This window comes from Camellia sinensis, chromosome 15 (genome assembly GCF_055761805.1).
Source record: "Camellia sinensis isolate YWXY chromosome 15, ASM5576180v1, whole genome shotgun sequence".
Taxonomy (NCBI): domain Eukaryota; kingdom Viridiplantae; phylum Streptophyta; class Magnoliopsida; order Ericales; family Theaceae; genus Camellia; species Camellia sinensis.
In genome coordinates this window covers 141069210-141076776 of record NC_138975.1, presented here as the reverse complement: position 1 = coordinate 141076776, position 7567 = coordinate 141069210, and the positions used below count along the sequence as shown (strand labels likewise).

At 32.7% G+C, this 7567-nt stretch overlaps 1 pseudogene across 1 annotated transcript; it reads right to left on the bottom strand.

The window, feature by feature from the left end:
* On the bottom strand, positions 1 to 6098 carry LOC114268114 (uncharacterized; annotated as a pseudogene). Its single transcript, XR_014356897.1, has 6 exons — positions 5960 to 6098; positions 2211 to 2327; positions 1760 to 2096; positions 1446 to 1670; position 722; positions 1 to 634 (listed from the first exon to the last, which is right to left on the bottom strand). The product of XR_014356897.1 is annotated as an uncharacterized LOC114268114 (transcript).
* Positions 6099 to 7567: the final 1469 nt, after the last annotated feature.

The window sequence follows — 7567 nt, the reverse complement described above, 5'->3', positions numbered from 1 at the left end:
TTTTAACTGGAAGATCAGCTGATTAACAATCAAGGCATGATTTGGTAAATGCCATTCCGCAAAAACCCACACAATTTCTTTCACTGGATGTAAAAACCAACAATCAACAATATGTTTCATTCCTTACAAACAAAAATTTATTCACGAATATAGTCGTTCCATATCTCAGCTGCAATAGAATCACGCAACTGCGAAACACATTCCAGTTCTTCTTCTCCAAAAGGAAGATCCAAAAATTGGCTCTCTTCATTCAGCATAGACTGTTGTTCAATTTCTAACAGAGGCATTGGATCTTCCATTTCAAGCTCAGCTTCTTGTTCATACATTCTGAAAATCCAATCGTCTGGTTTCTCCTTACGAATGTAATTATGTATAGCACATGCCGCTACGACTAACTTCACTTGCGTCAGTAACGGGTAAGGAGGAGAGGACAAGATTGGGAACCGTGCCTTCAATGCCCCCAACGTGCAATTGGTAGCGCTGCGTAGCAATGAGTGTCGATGATTGAATAGCTCTTTGGCATCCTGTGGATGCAGGCTACCGCCAAATTCAATTAGGCCGTAGGGAACACCATCATACAGAGCAATAAAGCCTGGGATATTCGCATATTTGGTGTCCACCAGGTAGTATTTACCTGCATAATAATTGGATATTTTTATTTGCATAAAAAAATATTATAAGAGGGATTCATTGATAAGAACATAAACCATAAATCCTAAACCCTAAAAAAATTAGAAGAGGGAATGAGAGAGAGAAATAAAGATAAGAATTTAACAAAGAAGGAAGAACCCCCACAAAAGCAATAGAGAAAAAAAAAAGAAAAAAAGAGAAAGGACAAAAGAAAACAATGGAAACAATTTATCTCCAAACAATATGTACATAATCTGAAACGATGATTGTTGTCAAATCATAAATTGAATTGTGAATTAAAAGATTTGCTTTAGTTAGCATAATATACACATATAAAAATATACACACAGTGTTTAAAGTGAAATAAATATTAATATAACTAAATTATACATACGTACATACATGTCCTCTCTTTTTTTCTCTCTCTCTCTCTCTTTTTTATTTATTTTTTATTATTATTTTGCAAAAACAATGCAATTTCATACATTATACAAATAGAACTGACTCACCATGAATTGCATGGAATCATATTGAATTGCAATTAAATCATATAATTCACTCAATTTAAGATTCAACATCATGCATGAAATAGTTTTGGTGAAATTCGTATTTGAATTGTATGAATTGAATAAAAAATCACAATATTCTAACAAACATGGCTGCAATATATCATTGCTAACATAAAAATTAATACATGCCATGAAAAGTGCCCTCCAAACAGTATGCAAGATAAACTTAAAATTATGTCATTTCAATTTACTGTCCAATCATCTCCATGTGAATTTTGATTTCTGGTAAAAAGATAGAAAAATAACTTCAGGGACCTGCAGTTTGTTACGCCTTGTGAGAGCTGAATTTAGAACTCGTAAATCTGCTGCTGAGCCTTCCCAACCAGCTAGAACATAATGGAACTTCAAATCGAATGAGCACGATGCCAAAACAATTTGTGAAAGGAAACCATTTTTGTTACGGAAAGGTCCTTGCTCATCCACACCCACCATCACCGGGATGTGTATACCATCAACCGCTCCAACACAATCCTAATTTTGAGAATTATTTAAACTGAGCCAACTTTCATATCAAAATGAAACTCATGATTTAAGTTCATCTATTGGTCATGCTGGATTACCTTGAAGTAAGGATAAAATCTGGGATCTTCTAGGACTTCTGGTGGAACATCAGGCCCCGGACCCTGAAAGAAATCTAATGAGATACCCATAATTGCATTAAGAACATTGTTGAAATGGCGACTGATGGTTTCCCCTGAGTATCTGAATAGCTCTTGAACTGCACGAGTTCGTAGATTATGGCCAATTATGAACATGAATATTGCTAATTGCTCCTCAATCTTGATTCGGTTCGTGTGACGTAATAGGCCTCTTGCCTGTAATATGTCGCATAACTTGTAAATATATGCTTATCCATGCGAAAATTATCCAAACAATGTTCATTTCGCCCATTGAGAATGTTAATATATTTTATGTTAGTGCTTTAGGCTTTAGATTAGTGCCTTTACTTTCGGTTAGTGGATCCACTTTTGGCATGATGATGTTTTAGGTTTAGTGTACATTAACAGAGAACTTCATCCACAAATTTTGTACCATTAGACGCTAAAGTATGACTAATTTCTTTGGGTATATAGTTCACAAAGACACCATCTTTCTCATCATCAGAGCTCTCCATAACAAAGCAATCACCTGCACACACAGATTAATAAGCATGAATTTAGAAATTGTAGTACAAAAACATTATCACTTTGCTTCGTTTCATTTTTCAAAAAACACTTTTCAGAAAATTCTACTTTCTTATTTTTCTCTTTTTTTTTTTTTTGTTTTTACTAAATTTTTCAAATATTTTAAGCAATTTTTTTTTACTTTTTAGACATACCTAACATAAACATACCTAAAAAGTAAAAATATTGTGAAAAAAACCTTTTAAAAATTCACTAAATACCAAAAGTACAAAAAAAAAAAAAAAATTAAAATTCAGTATATATTTTGTATTTTTATGTATTTATTAATTTTTTAAAATATTTTTTCACAATTTTTTTACTTTTTAGATATATCTAAGTAAGGTGCATCTAAAAAAGTAAAAAAAAATGTTTAAAATTTTAAAAATATTCACTAAAAACAAAAAAATACGAAAATCAAAAAACTCAATTTTCAAAAAACTTAATCTAAAAAACTTAAACTAAACACACTGATTATTGTTTTCCAATTTTTCCATGAAAAAAAAGTAAAGGAATGCATCATCAGACAGGAAAACATAAAACAGACACCGAGTGGTAGGACAGAAAGGTCTCAAATCCAAATAAACTGCAAAAGATGTATCTGAACTTCTGAAGGCACATAAAATAAATGAAAAGTTGAAAGCAGGAAACTGGGAATTTTGTACTGCGTACGTTGGAAACAATGTCAAAAGCAGCAGCTTGGTAATATTTTTAAAATGATTTTTCTATCATACAGATCATTGAGTGTCCAAAGGAAGAGTAAAAAGAATGGTGCATTACAGTTAGATTACAAATTTCAGCAAGAAAGGTGGATATCCAAAATTTAAACTTGGACTCCTGTGGCTTTTGTGTAAGCCACTGTATGGAATACCAGGCACTACAACAGTTTCACAAATTCTCTTAAAAAAAATCTCTGTTGAATTAGAATCAATTAAATAGCTTTTATAAATTTCATGTAATTCTAACCTAAGGCTAATAGGAATTGAATTTCCAATTAATAACTAAGACAGTGAAGTGAATTACAAAACTCATCTGATATCCAAATAAAATACATATGTGAAGATTCTAAACACTAATTGACCTATACCCTAAGAAGCACGGACACGGATACGGATGCAAACAAGGACATGGCGATTTCAAAAAAATGGGAACACGGCAATAAAATATATTTTCATATATTTTTATTTGCTATCTAGATTGATATTACATCCACAAACAATCAATATTGAAATTTTGAGATCATTAAGAATTTTTTTGTTAATACAATCAAACTATAATTGAATAAATTTTGAACATTTATTATATATGCACATTGGGTAAAAGGTTGATTCAATCATCTTTCCACCACAAGGCCCAATACACCTCCATCCCTAGGACATCATTTTTAATGAAGCCAAAATTTTTCAGCATATAAGGGCTTACACACCCTACTATAAATGCTAATGTATCATCCAAATTAATGTTGCACCTTGCAACAAATCTCTATGCATTGATCACCAATCCAAATCTCTTTTCAAAACAACAGAAAATGTTCAGATTCTAAACTTTCTTGGTATCAACTGTGTGGGTATCTATATTATGCTTGGCACGTGGTGAGCCCTACAGGCGTCACGTCATCACCATCACACATCCATGTGGCAGACCCTTGAGACACCACGATGAGTTGGGGTTGTATGCCTAGCCTAAGCAGAGGCATGTATACCACCAAGTATGAAAACAAGGCCACAACTCACTTTGATGGAGCTGGCTCATCTAGAGCTCTCCATGGCTCTTCATAACTCAAGGAATATATTCCCTACTCACTCACCCCAGCTCCATAGCAACATAGTTAGACTCTTGGCTCACCTATGTTTACTTAGCCGCTCAGGATGAGCCCTTGGCTCACCCATGCACTCACCCTCTTGGGTGCCTAGGTTGGGAGCAAGGCCTAGGCACTCCCACTTGGGATCATTAGAGGATTGTGGATTGGAGGCTAAGACCTCGGGATCGTCAAGGTCATGTTGCTATCTCCCTGCAGTGACAGCTCCCTCCTTGACCTAGCTTAGAGAAAAGGACGTTGACCTTACACTTACATCTGATGCACATATAATACGCCTCTCAATATATCATACCTACAGCTACAACTCCTATGATGCAACCTTCCCAAGGACATAAATCATAGGACACAGCTAGTAGGGTTGATATCACCCTCTTGTCGAGTCGAAGAAAACTCGCCACCTATTTTGAGATTGCTTGGGCTCCAATGCTACTGGAGTCTATATAACAGCATCATAAGTGCAGCCACAATAATACAACAAGAGCAACAAGAATCACGTAACATACACTTAGTTATTCAAATAACCGTACTCAAACAACAACCAACAAATCCTTCTATCTAATCAATTTCATATTAAACTATTTGCATCAGTCAAAAAGAAAAGAAGTTGATAAAACTGACAAAACTAGAACACAAGCCTTGTGATGAGACTAAATGTGTGGCTAGATAAGTAGAACTTTGCCCAAACTCAAAATTGTTAACTTTACAGACAACAATAGATAGAACCTTGTAGCTTATGCGGAAACTTGTATTTAATCAGAAATTTACTTAAATAACCCTCCTATTTCTTAAATATTACCATTATGCGTCAATGAAAACAACTCACCCCTCTCATTTCTCTTTTATTTCCAAACCCCTATGGCTAATAAGGGCCAAAAAGACAATTTCACAACAAAAATCCACTTTATAGATTATTTAAACAAATATTACTCAGCAATTTAAATATAGGGAAAATTTCAATGTACCTTCTTTTAGTACGGTTTACCCTCTTGACATTTGAAAATAAACACATAACTCTCTTATGGTTTGTGGGCTAAAGTGCACTATATGTACCATTAATGACTTAAGCGAAGAGAGAATAAATACCTTTATACATAAGTAACCTCATTGTATAAAACACAAGCATTTTCATCATTTTTTTGGATTTAAAATGAGGTTTGCCTCCTACATTTGTATGTGATCACATAACCCTATCATATCCAGGCATGTGTTTCACACTTATTGTTAAAATGTCTAATGGTGTACATTAGCCCATAAACCACAAGGGTTACGTGTTTATGGGCAAACCGGACACGGATTAAACCATAGAAGGGTAAAGTGAAGTTTGTCCAAAAGTCTATAGTCCAACCACTACACCAAGTGTAAATATGTTATAAATATAATCTTCTGCTTAAAGTTATAATTTACCATTTGTTAAACAGCCCAGTATGAAAAGCTTTTGAACATTGCTTGAAAACATTATTATCACTTAAAATAAGCACTTCTATCACCTCAATTCGCATGCAAACGAGGCACATTCATCATCAAACTCATTGGATACCACAAACCCTCTTAGCCATATCAAATTCAGATCAATGAGCCATTGCCAATGACAAAATTGCAATAGGATTGAAGATGTAAATCTGTTTCGATTCAATTTAAGACCATGTAGTTTCTTGAATACAATGGCTTGAATTTCCAGCGATCACTTTGATGTTCGAACAATGAAAGTCTCAGTAAGTGAAGATTACATTACATACACACACAAGCTGAGATAAAAGAAGAAAAAGAGTGAAGAACGGCACCTGGTGTCGCAGTGGAGGAGATGAGGAAGCAGTGTGCGGCGGCGCCGGTCTTATTCTACGGCGGCGAGCGGTGGCGCTGGTCTTCTACTTCGGCGGCGTGACGTTTAGGGGTTACAAGCCTTTGTGGGTCGGTTTGATTAGGAATGATTCATCCACTAAAAATATCACCACTAATAGCATTAATACATTAAAAAAATAAAAATAAAAATAATACAACTTTAAGATTAAAATATCACATCATTAATGGCGGGACCTACTACCACCTAACTAGTGGGAACACTAATTAGTGCTCCCAAGCATTTTTCGATTAGGAATAAGGCCTCGTTGTCAACAATGATTTTTAGTCACAAAAAAAATATAGGGTAAATTACAAATATATATATATATATATATATTATAGTTCCCCTCACTTTTTGAAAATGGAAAGTGATTGAGACCCATTCTAATCACTATTCCCACCACCCCACACACACGTGGTGGGTGGTGATCGGAGGAGAAGAAAAAAAAAGAAAAAATGGCCAATCAAAAAGAGAGGGATCAAAGGGGTGCCTCATTGAGGGGGTCCAACTTATTTTCCTTTGGAATTACATCTCCCTTCCGTTTAAAGTTTCATTGCAATTTCTCTTTTCAACAATTTAATTTTTTTAAATATCAATTTTGCCCTCACTAGGTAAATTACATTGACACCCTTCACATTTCAGAAATTACAATCCCCTACTTAAGGTTTAAAGTAGCATTACCAATTATCCATCGGCTAGTATTAGTTGAAAAAAAAATTAATTGAATTTTTTTTTATTAGTAAATTTTTAAAATTTTAAATTTCTATTTAAAAACCAACGTAAACTCATTTTTTGAATTTATGTTTTTTTCTCAAATTTACAAACTGAGACAACAATTTATAAAAAAAAATTAATTATCAAACTAGTTTTTATGATAGTTTTTAAAATTTTTGTAAATATAAATTGAAAACTGAAAACGAAATGGTTACCAAACATGTCTCAGATGGTAAAAATGTCGTAAAATTAATAAATAATTAAATAAGTTACCAACGTAAAAAATGACTTATCAAAATATTCTTAGGCTACGTATGGTTTGATTTTTAGAATTTAATTAAATATTAATTTAGTTAAGAAAAAAGAAATAAAAAATAAAAAATAAAAAATCATCATCATTTAAGGGTAAAAAATAATTATCATTTTAACTTTTGGCCGGGTTATATACATACGTATGATTGTTTCAATTTAATTTGTAAAAAAATATTTCGAACCACTCGAAAGATAAAAATGATAATTATTTTTTATTTCTTAACCAAATTAATTTTTAATTTTTTTTTAAAAAAAATCTAAAAATCAAACCATACATAACCTAAGAATATTTTGATAAGTCATTTTTTACGTTGGTAACTTATTTAATCAGTTGTTAATTTTACGATATTTTTACCATCTGAAGCCTGTTTGGTAACCATTTCGTTTTCAGTTTTCAATTTATATTTACAAAAATTTTAAAAATTGTCATAAAAACTTGTTTGATAATTTTTTTTTGTTTATAAATGGTTATCTCAGTTTATAAATTTGAGGAAAAAAAGTAAATTCAAAAAATGAGTTTACG